This window comes from Ovis aries, chromosome 1 (genome assembly GCF_016772045.2).
Source record: "Ovis aries strain OAR_USU_Benz2616 breed Rambouillet chromosome 1, ARS-UI_Ramb_v3.0, whole genome shotgun sequence".
Classification (NCBI taxonomy): domain Eukaryota; kingdom Metazoa; phylum Chordata; class Mammalia; order Artiodactyla; family Bovidae; genus Ovis; species Ovis aries.
This window is the reverse complement of record NC_056054.1, coordinates 21,959,402-21,978,012: the sequence shown is the minus strand read 5'-3', so window position 1 is coordinate 21,978,012 and position 18,611 is coordinate 21,959,402. Positions and strand designations below refer to the sequence as shown.

Below are 18,611 nucleotides of genomic sequence, written 5' to 3'. Positions count from 1 at the left end.
TCTCACCCTCCTATACCAAAGGATACAGATGTCAAGGGCTCTGGTCCAGCATGTCTCCGACTCTTACCAGCTCCAGATTCTTGGAGGAGCCCTCACTAGAGTCCAGACATAGTCACAGAAGGTGGTTGCTCCCCCATCTCTCATTCCAATTTGCCCACATCTCATCTCTTCAGTAAGAAAAAAAGAGGCTCTTCTCTGAGACAGGCTGAGAGAAGATTCACAGGACCGAGTGGATTGGGCTGTTGGCTAGAAGCCTCCATCTTTGAGCCAAGCAATTGTCCCCTTAATTAAAGACATGCCCTGGATCACGGTGCAGCCTGTGGGGACTGACTCATTCACACTCAGACCAAGAGCCAGGCTCAGCTAAGAAACCTACTCTCTAGCTCAGGAGAGGAGGTGGACCTGTTTATGGAAATGACTAGAGCTTTTCTCCCCTCAGGAAAAACAACCTTTTTTTTTTTTTTTTTGGTAGAGTAGACAAAACAGGATTCTGCCTTACTCCAAACCAAGAAATTCAAGTCTCATTCCAGCCTCCCCGCTGGGTTTCCCTAGTCTGTGGGGACAGTGGGGACAGAGGGGCAGAATTACTCAGGTAAAGCTGACACAGTCATGGAGAAGGACCTTTTCCCATATTCATCCTCTCAGAATTTAGCCATGCTTGAGATAAGCCGACCTCAGCATTTCTGCCACCACATTCCCTCCAGGACTCCCCAGTCTGACAGGGGAGACACAAGCCAGCCCACCCCTAAGGAGAGGGTGATAGGAAACCCTGTAGCTGTGGTCACAGATGATGGGCCTTGTGGGAGGAGGGAAGGAGAACAAACGGAAGGGGGGAGGGTCCCTGCTCATCCTGTTCCCAGTGACCCAGGCAAGAGGCCTGCCAAAGACCCCCTCCCACTGAAAGAAGCAATCAGGAGAACCACATGTATATTTGCATAATATTTGCATTCAATTTGCTTCTGATTTACATAAGTCCCCTAGCATGGGCCCATCCTCTTAGACAGTTCTCTTGGTGAACATGTCCCTCCCATCCTGGAAAGGGCCAGCTTTGTCTTAGCACCTCTGAAGGCTCCTCTCTTACATGGGGTAGAGGTGAGGGGAAGCTGGAGTCTCAAGGATCAAGAATGCCAGGCTGGCCAGGGGCCTGTATAACGACACACAGCTAAAACAGAGGAGGCGCGGGAGAGGAGGAGAGGTGCCACCAGTCTCCGCAGGATACCTCTTCCCACTCCCCACTCCATCTCCCCTTCAGCAAAGTGCTCGGACAGTCAGAATAGGGAGTGGAAATTCTGACTGGGGCAGTGAAATCAAGGATGATTTCATGAAGCAAGTACATGAGCAAAGCTTTCAAGGAAGAGTAGAGCGTGCGTGACCAGGTGAATGGAGACCACAGTGGTGAAGGACAGAGCCTGTTTATCCACAGTTACTCATTCCATACATAGATAAATAGGTAGGTGATAGATGAACTAGATATGGGCTTCCCTGGTGGCTCAGATGATAAAAAATCTGACTGCAATGTGGGAAACCCAGTTTTGATCCCTGGGTCAGGAAGATCCCCTGGAGAAGGGAATGGTAACCCACTCCAGTATTCATGCCTGGAGAATCCCATGGACAGAGGAGTCTGACCAGTTCCTTGGGTCACAAAGCGTCAGACACAACTAAGCGACTAACACATCTAACTTCTTTTATAGATGATACATAGGTGATAAATGATTGATAGAAAATAAGTAAATGATCAACTGATGATAAATGATTGATAGATAGTAGATACATAGACGATAAATGATGGATAGATGTTGATGATGGTGATGATCATGATAGATCGATAGATAGACAGACAGATGCTACTACTAGCCCAGCTCTGATCCAGGTATCAGAAGCGCAGTGATGGGTTAAGCATGCTCCCTCCAGGCGGTGAGACAGAGAAGCAAGCAATTAATTAAAATTCAGAGTGGTGAATGCTGTGCTAGCGAGATGTGCAAATTGTTGAGGGTGCACAGGGGAGGGGACTGTTAATTCAGCTGGAAAAGGTAATGTCGAAAGATGTGAAAGAGACACTGTCACAAAAGAGTGACATTTGAACTAAGTGTTCCGGAGGATAAGTAGAAAGGCATCAACAGGAGACAACGTAGGGAAGAGCGTTCCAGGCAGAGGAAACGATCAGAGACGAGGCATGAGAGTCTGGATAAAATCCAAAAAGACCAGGCAAAGGAGGAGAATTCAAGGAGACAATAAGGCTGAAATTCTGGAAAACAAACCAGGCCAAGGAGCTCCCTGGTGGAAGGACAGGGGAAGAGTCCAGAAAAATCCCTTTGAACTGGAAAAAGTGGTTATGGATACTCTGTAGAGGGTATCTACGATTTCAAAGGGATATTTCTAAATTGGAAAGCTGAGATACTGGGGAGGCTGCTCAGAGAACTGAGGGAGTTGAGATGAAGAAGCAAGATACGTAAGTAAAATGGTGAAGGATGGATGGATGGATAGAAAATTAAATTCATGATCTACCATACCGTCTTTATAACAGTGGATGAATTAAGAGGTCTTGGAGATGATTATTTTAACCTGATACCAAAAGCAAAATAAACAAGTGGGACTACACCAAACTAAAAGCTTCTGCAGAGTAAAGGAAGCTATCAACAAAATGAAAAGGCAACCTACCCTACAAAACAGGAGAAAATATTTGCAAAGCATGTATCTGAGAAGGGATTATTTTGGATATATAAAGGACTCATACTACTCAACAGCAAAACAACAACAACAACAACAAAAAAAAACCAGTCTAACTAAAAACTGGGCAGAAAAAAAAAATCTGGGCAGAAGATCTGAATAGATATTTTTCCAAAGAAGACAGATGGCCAACAGGTACATAAAAAGATGCCCTACATCATTGAGAAAACACAGGTCAGGATCACAACGAGTTATCACCCCATACCTGTCAGAATGCCCATTATCAAAAAGACTAAAAATAACAAGTGTTGGTGAGCATGTGGAGAAAAGGGAACCCTCCTACACTGTTGGCGGGAATGTAAATTGGTATAAATGGAAAACAGTATGGAGGTTCCTCAAAAAACTAAACATAAAATTACCATATGATCCTGCAATTTCACTTCTGGGTATTTACCCAAAGAAAACAACAACACTAACTAATCTGCATCCCCATGTTCATTGTAGCAACATTTATAATAACCATGATATGGAAACAATCTAAGTGCTCATCAATGAATGGATAAATGGATAAAGAAACTGTGAGATGTGTATACATAGAGAGATCTGAGAAAAGTAAAGATTGGTAGAGAAGGTAATTTCTCCCTTGAGAGATATATAGAGGCCTTATTAGTAATTTTTTCAGTCAATAAGTCATATCCAACTCTTTGAGACCCCATGAACTGCAGCACTCCAGGCTCCCCTGTCCTTCACTATCTCCCGGAGTTTGCTCAAACTCATGTCCATTGAGTCAGTGATGCCCTCCAGCCATCTCATCCTCTGTCATCCCCTTCTCCTCCTGCCCCCAATCCCTCCCCAGCATCAGGGTCTTTCCCAATGAGTCAGCTCTTCGCATCAGGTGCCCAAAGTACTGGAGCTTCAGCATCAGTTCTTCCAATGAATATTCAGGGTTGGTTTCCTTTCCTTTAGGATTGACTGGCTTGATCTCCTTGCTGTCCAAGTGACTCTCGAGAGTCTTCTCCAGCAAAACAGTTCAAAATCATCGATTTTTCAGTGCTCAGACTTCTTTATAGCCCAACTCTCACATCCACACATGGCTACTGAAAAAACCATAGCTTTGACTATATGGACCTTTGTCGGCAAAGTGATGTCTCTGCTGAATAATGATTATGAAAGTTTACCTTTGAAGACAATACTTCATTTTGCAAAAGAATGCCTACATATTTTCGTCTCACTGAAAATTTTCAAAGCTATGAAGCTCAGGTTTGATACCTTAGGACTCTGTCAGCTGAGGTTGTACAACCATCAGTTCAGTTCAGTCACTCAGTCTTGTCCAACTCTTTACGACTCCATGGTCAATACCGAAATCAGATTGATTATATTCTTTGCAGCCAAAGATGGAAAAGCTCTATATAGTCAGCAAAAACAAGACCGGGAACTGACTGTGGCTCAGATCATGAACTCGTTATTGCCGAGTTTAGACTTAAATTGAAGAAAGTAGGGAAAACCACTAGACCATTCAGGTATGACCTAAATCAAATTCCTTACAATTATATAGTGGAAGTGAGAAATAGATGCAAGGGAATAGATCTGATAGAGTGCCTGAAGAACTATGGACGGAGGTTCGTGACATTGTACAACCATAGAGACAGAATTTTCTGAACTGAAATTCAGCACACCTGGCCAACTCCAGCCTCTAAGGAACAGAGCGACAACAGAATGGAATGCATGACATAGGTATCATCCTGGGGAATCTGCGAGTAGTGGATGCTGTCAGTGTGGTTGAGTTCACAGCTGGCCAGTGACAGCAAAGGTCTACCCACAGGCACCCTCTAGGTCTGGAGGTGGTAGAAGGAAGGAGGGTAGTGAGTGATGAGGGTACACGAAAGGGCAAATGGGAGCACACACACACCCTAGATCAAGGCCACTCAGAGCTGACAGTCCAGGTAAATCTGACATGACCGGAGCAGGGCAGAGCAAGCTGGGAGGCTTCCTGGAGGAGGTAACACCTAAGCTAAGATACAGATAGTGGCTTCTGCTGGGATGGGGGCACCAGAAGAGGAGCAGTTTGGTGCATGGAGAAAGGGACACAAAGTTGGGAAATTATAAATTCATTAGAGACCTGAAGTCTTTCTGTCTATGCTTTCTCTTGCACCGATCTTACCACCTCACAGGCCCACCCCTGTCTCCATTTTTCCGAGTCCTCCATCCTCCTAAAAATCTTCCCAGCCTTGGAGCATTCCAAGGGTAAGGATGGCCTGGTAAGGGGGTGACCAGGAATGATGCCCTGGAAAAGCAAACCCACAGCTGGAGAGGGTAATCTCCACCCACACCATGGTTGCTGCCTGCTCACATGTCTTCCTGCATGTCTGGGGCAGCTCAGCCACCTTCCCCTCTTTCTCTTTCCCTGTCAATAAGCCCAGCTACCCACATTGCCCAGCCCTTCTGGCTTAGTTGGAAAGGATTCCTGTCTCCTCCATCCAGAAGAAACATGGTTAGCTGTGTGACTTTAATCCAATCACGAACCTCTCTGGGCCTCAATTTCTTTGCCTATAAAACAAAATTAATAATTCCCAGCCTTGCCTGCCTCCCCCAGGTCTCTTATGAGAATGGAATGAAATGCAAATGGTCACCTACTGAACATCTGTTAAAGATACACAGGTTTTCAGTGTTTCAGTAGAAACCAAACACGCAATTATATTAAGCTGATTTTTAGTTTTTTTCTCTTTGCTCATGGTAGTTTTTAATGTTGTTACAGTAAATGAAAATTACTTATTTAATAACTTGGGAAAACTAAAGTTTGAAAAAAATAAATTCTACCTAGAAGTGGAGGAAAGTTTAGCATTTTGAAATTATACAGGGACATTTCCTGTTTTGCTGTTTTTTGTGACAGTTCTCATTTATAGGAATAGTTATTGTTACCATCATCATCACTGATGAATGAATGAATAATGAATTTTTATCCTCTCTCAGGAAGGCCAGACTAGTTGCCCAGACACATAGCCAGTTACTGGCTGAGCCAACACCCAGATCTTTACTCTCCACGTCTAGTGATCCTTACAATACAAAACAAAACATTTTTGCGTGACCTCTTCCCAATGTTGGCAATGCTTACATTCAATTTTTAATTGTGTCTAGCTGCCACAAATCTAACTTCACATATGAAAACAAAAATAGAATTAAAATAAACAAACACACATACGGTGAAATTCAGCTATCTAGAACCTTTGATTAATGCATTTTTCCAGATACCAGAGCTTTCAGACGGCTAGAGATTTAAACATCAACTTTGTTTTTTAATTTTAATCATTTCTAGAAACTGTTCTCTAAAAATCTGTACTCTTCCCCTGCCTTCTTAATCAGCATATACAGAAAGTAATGTAACCTTGCTTAAAGCCTAAAGGTAGCCATTCTAATCCCAGCTGGGACTCCAGTATAAATAACTTCATCATGTCCCTTCTCTGACCTCCATGTTCTCAATAACAACAACAACAACTAACATTTATTGGGCACTTACCACATACACCGTTCTAAGTAAGTATGAGCTGACATAATCGTCCAGACCCTAGAAGGTGGAAACTGTGGCGTCTGTTTTATAGACAAAGAAAGGGAGGCACTGAGAAGTTGAGTAACTTCCTCAAGGTCACAGAGCTGGCAGGCTGGGGTCTCAGGATATGGATCCTGGCAGCATGGCTCTGGCAGTGAGTCCAGGTGCTTACCCTCTACGTCCAGAGAAGTGTTTGATGGGCATGGGTGCCAACCCCCAGCATAGCCCAGGCTCAGGAGAGAGTGCACGCCCTCTCCAGACATTCCATACAGTCTCCCACGGGCCCCTGCAAAGCTTCTTGGAAATCCCTTTCTTCTCCTCAGCTCCCAACAGTTGCTGCAGCTTATGAAGCTTGAAGATTCTCAGCCCTCCTGTTGGCCCTCCGGCCCTGCCAGTTCTGAACTTTATACCTTCAGCCTTTTTCTGGCTCTTGACAAACGGAAAAAAAAATCATTCTCAGGACTGATGTGTGTGTGTCTGTGTGTCTGCCCACAGAGGAAAAATGACATTTTTGGCCCTTCCCTCAACTTCTAGTTGCATAACACCGGAAGAGACGAGGGGCTGGACAGAAACTCAAGGAGGCGGCTGCAGCCTCTTGCCACCCACCCCAGCCCACCACGGGCCACACAGCAAACCCCGCTGCTGCCCAGTCCTTTCCCTTGCTCTTCCACAGGGAATCACTGCTGTGGCCTCAGACCCAACCTGGAAAATGTAGCATTCCTGCCCACCTTCCAACCTCATCGCCCACAACTCCCCAGCACACACTCTTTTTTTTTTTCCAGATGATCCAGACTCCTCATTGATCTCAACCCATGTTTCATGCTTTCCAACCTCTGTGCCTTTGCCCACACTACTTCCTCTCCAGGAATGCCCTCCCTTCTCCCTGCCCTACATCCAAACCCACCATCCTTCCAGGCTGTGCTGGGGATACAGAGATGAATAATGGAGCAAGGGTCCCTGCTCTCAAGACAGTTATTAAAAAGTGACTGTACAATTTAATTGCAAATGGTAAAAAGCCTTCACTGCTACACCTGTGCTCACATCCCCTCCACCCCGGGTGCTGCCACCATCACCTGGCAGTCCTTAAAAACAACATCAGTCTCTCCTTCCACCACCATCTGCAATTAACAAAGATTCTCTTAAACCTTTAAGGCCTTTGACCAAAGCCCACTGCCTCCAGGGAATCTTCCAGGAAACCCCACTGTCGATGCAATCATTCCTCCTCAGAATATACCCCCTTGTTGGTTTCAGTGGACCCCCCTCTGTGGGCAGCCCTGTGTTGAATCTCACAGCTGCATTTACACAGTGAGTGTACCTCTGAACCATACACTCTGGGGTCTCTGACCAAGTACAATCCCCTTCCACTTACACCAGTGTGCCATACAACGACTAGGACAATCTCCGGGTGCCATGTCATGGCAAGGTGTGGAAGATCCAGTGAAGCCAGGCTGTCCATAAGGCCCGTCTGATGCTCTAACGTGCAAGCCTGCAACGTTTCCTTGCCGGCTGCCCAGACTGAAGTCTGTGTCGAGCAGTGCCATTCTTATGGGTAAAGTCAGATCATTTAATGGTCTTTATAATTTTTCCTCAAAATTATCATCTTGGGTAATTTTTCTGAAATCTTTTCAATAGTTTGTAAGGGGGCTCTTGACAGACGAAACACCATATGATGAACAGATGCAGCACCAACCAGCAAAAATCATCTTGCCATTGACAGTCCCCCAGATTTTTCCAGAACTGGAACAATGAAAATTTTTCATGAATGACTTGTCCAGAGATAATCTGGTAGGACAAGGCAGACTCAGTGAGGAAGAGGCCTTATCAGGGTAAGGCTGTGTTCATAGCGAGGTAAAAGGAGATGAAAACTAAATCAAATTCTGTAATTACAACAAGCAGTGAAGAGGGAACAGTATCTCACAAAGGTGATGAAAACCCGGTGAGATGCAGTCACGTCTCAAAACTCTTGGAGAAACTGTTCCACTTTCCTGGGGTGTTGGCTCCTCAGGGGTCATAAGTGCCCCGCCCTGTGTTAAACAGGATGGATGGGAATGTGAGCTGGTGGGAAGCGGGGAGGCCTGGCTGCTGAGTGAAGTGGCGTTAAGTGTTGCTGCCAGCCCACCACACTCTCCTATGATGATCTCACAAGATGACCACCCAGGCAGCCGCGGGGCGGCTGTGCACGGGCAGCCAGCTGCCATGCTGGGGACGATCTCCTCTACTCGGCCGACTGCTTTAGAAGCCACCATCCCGGGTGGCAAACCTGCATCCCACATCAGAAGGGCAGGTCTCGTGGTCCGAGGACTCGCGTCCCTCAGTAGCTCGTCCTTGGAACACTCCACATCCACATCCACATGCACAGAGTGTTCAAGACTCACCCAACAGCCCTATGACTGAACGTCCAGATGCTGTGGAGGGGTAGAGCACACAGGGAAGCCACGGCTTCCTCTAAGATGGAAGAGCTCTTTCCTGCTGCTTCCAGCCAAACACCTGCCCGAGACCCCATCGCCACAGACAGGACCTCTCATGGGTGAATTCAACGCACAAAAGCCAGTAAACTGGAAGAGAAGCAGGACCACTCACAAGGGCATTAAGAAAGTGGTCCTTCTCAGAGCTTTCACTGTTGGAGCCCGGGTTCAATTCCTGGCGGGGGGAACAAAAGGTCCTGAAAGCTACACAGCATACCCTCCCCCCCAATAAAAAAGTTAAAAAAGAAAGTAGTCCTGGAAAATGGAAAGCTGTAGAAAATTATGGTTATTATTTTAACTATTATTACAATTATTAACTTGAGGAGGAAGTGAAGGAGAGAGCTTCATTGCATCTTTACAAAAGAAAGCAAATAGTATGGTGACCATCAACTGCCTTGAGCCGTGGAGAATGGGCTGCTGGAGAGCCTGGTCCCTTCCATCACACTGGAACCTCCTTCCTTGAGGGTTTCCATCAGAAAACAGCTAACATGGTGCAGGATAAAGCCAACGATAAAAGCTACCCAGTCACAAGATCTAAAAGGATCTTATGATAACATAGAAATGCAGGAAAGCCACTATTGCCTACGGTATATGATAATTACATCAAGTTGTTCTGAATGAAAACAAAACTCTCCAACTGTATATATAGTTCAGTGCATGCTCAGAAACTAGCACAACTGATGCAATAATTCCTCTGTCTCAAAATTAAAACACGATCTCAAAGAAGTAGAGGACAGAGGAAACAAAATCTTGATAATTGTTGAATCTAAATGGTGGGTATATAGGAGGTTCATTGTACTTTTCTCTCTGAAAATCTGCATTAAAAATTTTTTTTTAACAAGAATTATCAAAAACTCAGAGACGTGTAACAACTACTGGTCCTACTGCCTAAACACTGTTGAAGTCTTTGTGGTTCAGGTGACTGTTGATTCTTAGAACTACCCTCTTTGTAGTACATACAAAATAAAGATTCTTGTGTAATTGCAGAAAAAAAAAAAAAAAAGAAAGAAAGAAGAGAGGCTGTGGAAAGGGAAGAAGAGGGGAGGAGGGATGGGAAGGGCAGGATGAAGCAGGGGAGGGCACAGCTGAAAGAACTGAGTTTCCACAGGAGCAGGACCGATTTCCCATCATACCTTCCCGTGTGTGACCGTGGGTAGGTTTGTGGTATTCTCTGGGCATCTATTTCTTCTTTCTGAAGATTAGGATATTGTCCTCCATAGGCTTGTTCTGAGGCTATAATTAAATGTAAAGTGAAAGTCACTCAGTCATGTCCAACTCTTTGTGATCTCACGGACTATACAGTCCATGGAATTCTCCAAGCCAGAATACTGGAGTGGGTAGACTATCCCTTCTCCAGGGGATCTTCCCGACCCAGGAATCAAACTGCTGTTTCCTGCATTGCAGGCAGATTCTTTACCAACTGAGCTATCAGGTGAGCCCATAATTAAATAATAGATGTTAAATATTCCACACATAGTAGGCACTCAAGAAACCCTGACTACTATTACTTTATAATTCTTTGTGCTTTATAAAATAGATACATTCAGGAGATGCTATGCTTTACAAAAGAATTCACCCCAGGGTCCCTTTAAGCTCCTAGCCCTGCTAGTGCATTTTAAACGGAATTGAGTTTGCAGAAACCCATTTACACAGGACTTTTCAAGAACGCAGCAGCCAAGGCACTAATGAAGGCAAGAAGATCTACAGAGAGAGTCCCTGGGCAGAATCTCTCAGATCCTGTCCAGCAGGATTCTCTGAAAGACAGGAAACTAAAAAACATCTTCTCTGAAAACCCACAAAGACCCACTGGCTGCCCTCTGGGAAGTCTTTTTCCATGCATATTGGGAAGCACTATGGTACCTCCAGCTATGGATCCAGGCTTATGAAGACAATAGCACTAAGCTAACTGCACTGGTTAACATTTATTGAAAGCTTCCTATGGGAGAGGCTCTGTGTTAATTCCCATGCAATTTCCTACACAAGGCGATAAAAGCTAGTGTCTGTCTAACTACAAGTGCTTTCAGATGAAAAAGTTCTTATACTTCCTCCCGAAGATCTCTGTTGGTTGTTTTCTTTTTTTCCCAGATAGAAAAACAGAGGCACAGAGTAGGTAAATCATTTGCCCAAGATTACCCAGCTATAAAGGATGGATTATTGGAACCAATCTAGCTCTGAAGCCTACCCCGTTGCAGACCCACTGCTCTGTGCAAGGCACCCTCTCCCCACCGGCACTCCATCCAGCAACGACAGGACTATAGGGCCAGGGTCCCTGCAGGAGGCCCCCCACTCCCCATCTCACTTAGCCCTCCACAAGCTGTTGTCAATTGCACTGAAGTATTTACAGCAACCAGCGACCGCTGACACCTCTGTCCACGTGGGCTATAATTTGATGCTCAAGCTGTTAAACAGCCGCTTTCGAGCGCTGAGCTCTTCACAATGAGTGTCTCTCCCAAGAGCCAGGCTAGCTGCCTCTCAGCTTCTCCTGACACTTGCACACCTCTCCTGCGGGCCCCAGGCATGCGCACGCGTGCGCGCACACACACACACACACACACACGCCAAATACCCTATCACACACAGACACTTCCTCACAGGCACAGTTATCATCACAAATGATCTGAGTTCACTGTTCAGGACACAATCACCCATGCATGACACATGTCACAGATTCCCAACGCACCCAACGCATCCAGTTCACACCCCTGTTGTCATCGACACACAAGACACTACAAGGATAACGGCTGAGGATATTCCATGACTGCTAGTAATGCCCATCCCATACCCACTTCCATGAAATGCACCCTCCCCACGTAATTATTCATGGGAAAATAATGAACACACTCAACTCTGCATTAGTGTAACCAGAAAAACACTAATTAGACTTTTTCACTTACTCGTGCTAAACGCAGCTGTCACTTGGATGTGCCTGTATCTGATCATTGTTTTATCTAAGTGGTGAGTGTGTAAGGAATTCATTTTGCCGTTCTCTCTGCTGCTGCCAGTGTTTGAAAAGGTTCATCCTGCTGGGTACACCTAGAGCCCTGACTCTCCATCTGTGTGTGGGCGCCTCTGTGTGTTGCAGGGTAAGGCAAGGTGAGAAGTGTGCATGTGCTCACACTCCAGCACGGCTGCCTCTGTGTGTGTGTGTTTGTACAGAGCAGACCCCGCACTGTGACTCTGTGGCCGCCCCTCTCCCCAGGGAGTCTTTGCAGGATAGGGCTGCCCTCTGCATAACTATCCAAGAGCAAACACATCAGAAACCAGATCCCCTCGCAGCCCCCATCAATGCAGCAGTAGGGGGAGGGGTGTTCTGAAAGAGACGGGGCGGGGTGGGGGGGGCAGGCGTTGAAGGCAGGCAGAGGGAGAAACTGGGGCCTGCCGGTCCAGAGGAGAATAGATTCAGGAACGCGCTCTTCTGTAATCACCAAGGAGATGGTCCAGAGCCGTGGACACTGCCTGATTGAGGCTCTGAGGAGGACTTGGGTTTCCAGCCCCTCAGGGGTCCTCTGAGGTCACCAGATCTGAGAGGATGGGGGTCAGCCTCAGCTCCCTTCCTGGAGCTGCTAAGGTAGGGTGCCTAGAGGGCTCCAGGAGGCAAAGGCACCAGAGTGATCGCGAGCCGAGAAGACACCCTGCAGAGCGGCCTTCGGACAAAGGAGACTCAGACTGGATGCACAGATGGCAGAAAGATGAATGAGGAGAGGAAGAGAGGGGCAGCGAGAAGAGAAGAAATGTCTGAGTAGGATGGATAAGAAGATTGAGGCCAACAGGGGACCTTGGTCAGTGCTGAAATAAAGGACAGAAACTCTTGCAGCAGGAAGGGATGAAAGGACTTAGGACCAGGGTCTCTCTGGCAGCCTTAGCAAGTCATTGACAAGGTGTGGGTCCTGCCTTACCTGTCCAAGAATCCTCAGGTCCTGGGACCTGGACCACACTGTGAGGGGGCCAGAGGGAGGGGTGAGCATCCCTCCCTCTTCAGAGCCTGCCTGGAGGCCCGTGGAGGAGCAGGAAGCCTGTGGGAGGGAAGAAAAAGAAAACCTTCCAGTGGGGACAAAGGAGCAAAGGGACCCTTGGAGGCAGATCGGAGTTCAGGTCCTGATGCTGCTATTTCTGGTGCAACATTGCAGGAGCCCCTTAACATCTACAAGTCCCATCTGGAAAACACAGATGCTCACCTCAAGTCCCCAGGTGGACCAAATGAGACAATGGGGATGGAAATACTTTCTAGCGAGGTCTGTGCACCTCTTCATTGATGGAGGTTGCCAGCGGGGGAGAAGCCATGAGACAGCATAGACATGACAGTGAGCGATTATCTGCCCACAGGGACATTTTACTCTTAACACTCATGTGCGCTTCTACGTCCCTCCTCATCCCACAAAGGATTTGAGTTGGCTAAGAGGGGAAAATCAGACAGACTGACTGAAGGGCAGATGGGTGGACAGAGGAATAAAGACGGAGGCAACAAGAAGGCAGGAGATGTCTAGGGCAAAGTTCATGTCTTCAGATATTCAAGTTCACCTTTCCTTCGCAAGCTTCGTCTATGTTTGGCTGCAGATGACTTTCCCCTGATAGAAGTGTGGCAAGGTCAGGCTACTCCTCTCCCTTCTCCTTCTCCTCCTGCACACAAGCATATGTGCTCGGGTACGTCTGACTCTTTTGCGACCCCATGGACGGTAGCCTGTCAGGCTCCTCTGTCCATAGGATTCCCCAGGCAAGAAAACTGGAGTGGGCTGCCATTTCCTTCTCCAGGTGATCTTCCTGACCCAGGGATCGAACCCAGGTCTCCTGTACTTACTGAACTGGCAAGTGGATTCTTTTCCCACCTACAAAGACCCCTGTGCTCAAGACCAGACACTATTTCCCAGCTATCTTGCAATCAGCTGGAGCCGTGTGACTGGATTCTGGCCAAGGAAAGTGGTCAGAGTGATATTTGCTGCCTGCAGACCTGGCCTTTTAAAAACTCACACATGCCCCCACCCCACCCCCACCCCAAATCCTCAGCTCTCTTTCCTCCTCTGATGAGTTTAGAAGATCCAGTGGAGGATGCCAAACCACTAGAACTGGGGTACATAATCCCCAGAGGGTTGATGATAGAATTTGCTATGTGGGAGCTTCATATATTTGGATGAGAAAATTTTTATCTTTACTTTTACAGAACCTCCAAACTGAGATTCAATATTCTATTCAACTGCAAAGAAAGGCAACAAATCCCAGTGGTATCCCCCATACCTGTAACTAGGCCACCGATATATTTTTCTATATCATGTCAAGTGGCTGCCAAAATATCAAAAGATCATTTACACTGAAAACATGTTGAAATTGTACTATTAATCCTTTTGCTGTCTTCTGTTTAACTTGTTATATTCCATCCTATTATATAAAAACTCTTAATACTTTGATACTTGAATTTCAATATAATTGATTTATTTTATAGTCCCATGAATTGGATTTTATGTATTGAACATTTTTATTCTTAGCGGTCCATTGGCTTAACCAGCCTGCCAACGGGATCCATGACACACACAAAAATAAGAACACCTCCTCTAGAGAGTAATAGAGCCCCAGAGGGAAGGCCCTGGGTCTCTGGATGACGTCCCCTGCCCTACTACCATGACCACTGATCCAACATTTGGATTATGAGATGAATAAAAACAATCTTCATTTGTTAAACTACTAAGACGTTGAAGACCTTTTATATACAGAGAGTAGTCTTTGTAGATCCAGGAAGAGCACAGGGTGGCCCTCTTGGCTTGAGTTAACACTAGACTCAGTCTTAGTTCTCCTAAATGCCCTTGCTCATGAAGGATAGAATGCCCCAATGCCCTCCCCTCAAACTTCTGCTAACCAAATGCTCCCTAACCTTCAAGTCCCAGCTCAAATGCCACCTCTTACAAGAAGTCTTCCTAGGTCTCCTCCCCATCCCAGAACCCCCTTGCCCTTGAATTGAAGCACCAGGTGATACCAACATTAGACTGTGAGCTTCCTCAGGGGTAGGATATTGGATAAATTCCCTTCTGTCCCCCAGCCTACACCCACCCCTAGAGTGGGCCCACTTCAGGAATGATCAGCCATGGTAGGACTAGTAAGTGTTTGCTGCATGGGAGGTAGGTGCGTGGCCAGGGAACTGTCTGTTTGATTCAGCTCTACTCCCTTATAACCTGGTCCCGGTCCACACCGTGTGTGCACACTTAGGGAAAATGGAGCGGACGAGGGTGAGGGACTAGTGGGTTCCCACACTGGGGCCTCAAGTTCCCTTCTCTTGGGATTATTTCTGTTCAGTCTGGATTTCCAATCAATACGTTTGTCCTCTAGGTCTCTGTCATATGGGTAGCCAGATGAGACTAGAAGTTCAAAACAAGATGAGTCCGATGCAAGATGCCTTCTGCGGGTCCCAGCTGAGTCAGCCTCTTTGTCCCATACCCTTGAAAGCCACTCCCTCTGCCCACTCCCCTCTCTCCCACCCCTCCCTCACCCTCACTCACACCAGGCAAGTGAAGCCTCTGCCCTTGGACTGGGAGCACTTCTCTTCTCCGTGTAGCTCTGGAAGCTCAGAGCTGCCCCCTGACAGCTGCCGCACCATGGGAGCGTGGAAATGGTGGAGAGGTCGCTGGTCCCCTCTTTCAGAGGGTTCCTCCCAGCTCAAGCTCCTTTCAGAAGGGAGAAGAGAATGGAGATGAGCTGAGCTGAAGTCCCTGCCGCCTTTCTCTCTTTGGGTTATCTTGCTACTGTGGGGCTCACGGGCCCCCAGGCCCTGCTCTGGATACTGCTGTGCCCACTCCCTCTCCCCCACCACACAGGGCACCAAACACCATCACTGCTCTATTAAGGATCAAACTTCTGAGTAACATTACGTCCACTTGAGTTTGAGCAATGTGATGCACTTTGGGGGCACTTCCACACGCAGGTGGTTGATTCATTCACTCAGGTGCCAGGCCTGTGTCAGGCGCTGAGAACACAGTGATGCACTGGACTCAGCTCCTGCCCTCAGGGAGCTCCCAGTCTGGTAAGGGAGGTAGAACAATGAGTAGAAAACACTCTACAATAAGTTAGTTAAAAGCACCAGGGGCTGTAGAAGTACTGGGGACAGGATCTAACACCAGCCTTGGGGGATAGGGGTGGAAGGCTTCCTGGAAGAAGTGACACCTGAGCCAAGAGTGAACCAGGTATTACTAGAAAGAGGGAGAAGAGACAATCAAATGCATGAACCTTAGAATCACTGACTCTTGGACTTATCAAAGGGTAGAATCAGAGACATCTAGAATCATCCTTCTAATGAACAACAATGTATTGTGCCAGATGACCATGATGCGTAAAAAGATCTCAGAATCAAAGGGATCTTGTATCTCAAAGCTGGCCTGGCTTCCATAGCGGTTCTTGAAGGGTAGACTGCCTCTTCCAACTTCAAGGACCAGGGGAGAGGAAAACGAGTTTGAAGATTCCCTGAATATAAGAAAGAAGTGTGAATCCCTCTTGGTGGAATGAAAGGAATTCTCTGGGACGGACAATGGCACAGCAGAAGGGGACCCTGGCTCCCTGCTCATGCAGTGACTGGTAACCCAATGGTCAGAGCTCTGTTGATAGGCATCAGAGTCAAACAGGATGGAGTTTTGGGTGGTGGTCAGTCTCCCCAACAGATTGCGGCCTGCCAGAGTGGGGAAGTGGTTCACCTCCTTAATTATATCCTCCAGCTAGTCTCCCTCAAAGCCCCCTGTCTCCTGCCTTCAGAGCCCATGTTACAGTTTTAATTAGATATGCAGGTGCCTGCTTCTTCCTCTCCTCCCTAGATCATCATCACCTTAGGGACAGGACAACATCTGGTTTGCTCGCCACTGTATCCTCAAGCACAAAGCAGGTAATAAGAGACTTGCTGAAATGAATTGAGACTGATGAGTGGATATGGAAGGACATTTCAGCAAATGAGGGATGGCCTGGTGGTAAGCTTGCTTCATTTCACAGAGAGCAACACTGGGCCCACAGAGGATGGAGTTGCCACAAGCTAGAGCTGCCAGTGTAGACAGAGAGGTAGGGGCAGGGTGGGAGCATAGACGCAGGAAGGCACACAGAGCCCTGGCCCCCAAGATGCCCCAGCCTCTACAGAATCAGTTTCTTAAGGAAGTTCTCCTTCCAACACCCCACGACCTTTATGGCAAGCCCAGCCTTCTCTTCAAATGATGTGCCAGAGGGAGAAAGGATGGAGCAGCGACCCGTGTGAAGGTGGGGGTGAGGATGAGGGGTCCAGTTTCGGTGCCAGAACTTGGGGACCTACGACAAGGACTGGACTTAATCTGTGCGGGAAAGCCTTGCGAGCGAGAACACAGAGCCAGCCGGGTTAGCCCAAGCACATCCCCTTAGCATGTTAGCGTGGATCGGCCCGGGTCAGTGCAGGGTCACGCCTGTTAGCGCAGGGTCAGGCGCGCTCAGAGTTGGGTCATCCCTTGTAGCGCTAGGTCGGTTCGCTTTAAAGCAAGAGCTTCCCTGTTTGCAGATCAGCCTCTAACAGAGGGTCAGAGCGGGCGGGGCGGGGTCACCTAAAGCTCTGGGTACTTCGGGGCCAGCGGCGCCCCCAGGTGGCAGGGCCCCGTCGGCGCTCGGATCCGGGTCTGGGAGGGTTTCAGGAACTTCGTTCTTCTCACTTTCAGGTGGGGAGCCTGGTGGACCCAGGTCCCGGGCCTTGCTCTGCAGGAAGTGTTTTGCTTCCCAATAGTCTTTACACGTATCTTTGGGGCTCTTTCTGCTTACAGCATGTAACTGGGTGCGTGAGCGCATCTGAGAGCGAGAATCCTAGATGCAGGCGGAGAGCAGACGAGTCATCGGAAATTCCAGTCTCCGCTCCAGGAGGAGCGACCACGGAGCCCGGCCCTCCCCCTCCCGCCTCTCCCCTCTGCCTTGGGTCTCGGTCTGAGGACTGGCTTGCTGCTAATTTGTCTCTGAGAGCGCGGTCCACCCCTTACCCCCAGGCTCAGTGTACTTGCCGATACAACCCTACGCAATCTGAAGTTCTCAAGTTTGCCCTCAGACGGGACACCGAGGGAAGAAGCAGAACACAGCCCGCTCCCCAGCCGGGATTTGGAACTGTCCTTCCCATGCCGCGGGCCACCTACCCTGGTTCCTGTCTGTCCAGCCCCTCTCCCTCCGCCTCAACACGCGAACACTCCCCACAGCGCTTCCCAGAAAGGGGGTGCGGTGTCTCTGGATGAACAGAGGCAGGAGTAAAGGGAGCTGGGGAAGAGGCTCCCGGTCACTTTGGGGACCAGCCTCCCACTCCCCGCCACCTATCCCAATGCCACAAAGGGCAGGGGATTCAGCAGGCTGCCAGGTGGTGACTCACCTTCACAGTAGCATGTATTCCCCATTATCCACAGAGGAGGCAGGTTTATGCAGAATCAGGGAACCAAGAAGTCCTTGGAGACTCAGCCCCTCAGCTCTGCCAGGGGAGGAGAGATCACACAGTCTAGGCTAGAAGTCTCCTGCATCCAGAAAGGAGTCAAGCCCCCACTCTCCTGCCCCTCGACACAATGGACACTCTGAGGTGGCCACCTGGGCTTCGTCTCTGGAGTCCCAGCACAACCTGCGGCAGGCCAGCTCTGTCCCTTCCTGCACCCTGGCAGGAGAGCAGAGGGAGGAGCGAGAACTCCTTGGCGGACTAGAGGGAGGAGCTGGGCAAAGTCATTGACCCCAGACCTGGAAGGTGAGTCCAGGCTAACGCAACCCAGCTCATTTCTCAGAGAAACTGAGGGTCAGTGAGGGTGGGACAGACTGGCCCCAGGTCACAGAGTCAGCAATCCTCTTTCCTCCTCCCCTTCTCTGCCCCTAGTATTAATCATCTTCAGGAAGGTGCTAAAATGAAAACTGCAAAGGAAGGGAAAGAGGCATCCCCCCATTCGGGGGTCAGTGTAACTCAGAATTTCTATGCACCCCTGTGCATGCACACAGGT

At 48.1% G+C, this 18,611-nt stretch overlaps 1 long non-coding RNA gene across 1 annotated transcript in view; it reads right to left on the bottom strand.

Moving 5' to 3' along the window:
* Positions 1-18,262, bottom strand: part of LOC121819226 (uncharacterized) — a 32,507-nt gene extending 14,245 nt beyond the window's left edge. The window contains exons 1-2 of the long non-coding RNA XR_006059472.2: positions 18,005-18,262; positions 9,810-9,909 (exon numbers count right to left, since the gene is read on the bottom strand). This is a non-coding gene — a long non-coding RNA (uncharacterized LOC121819226). The remainder of the gene's footprint in view (positions 1-9,809; positions 9,910-18,004) is intronic.
* Between the last annotated feature and the right edge of the window lie 349 nt (positions 18,263-18,611).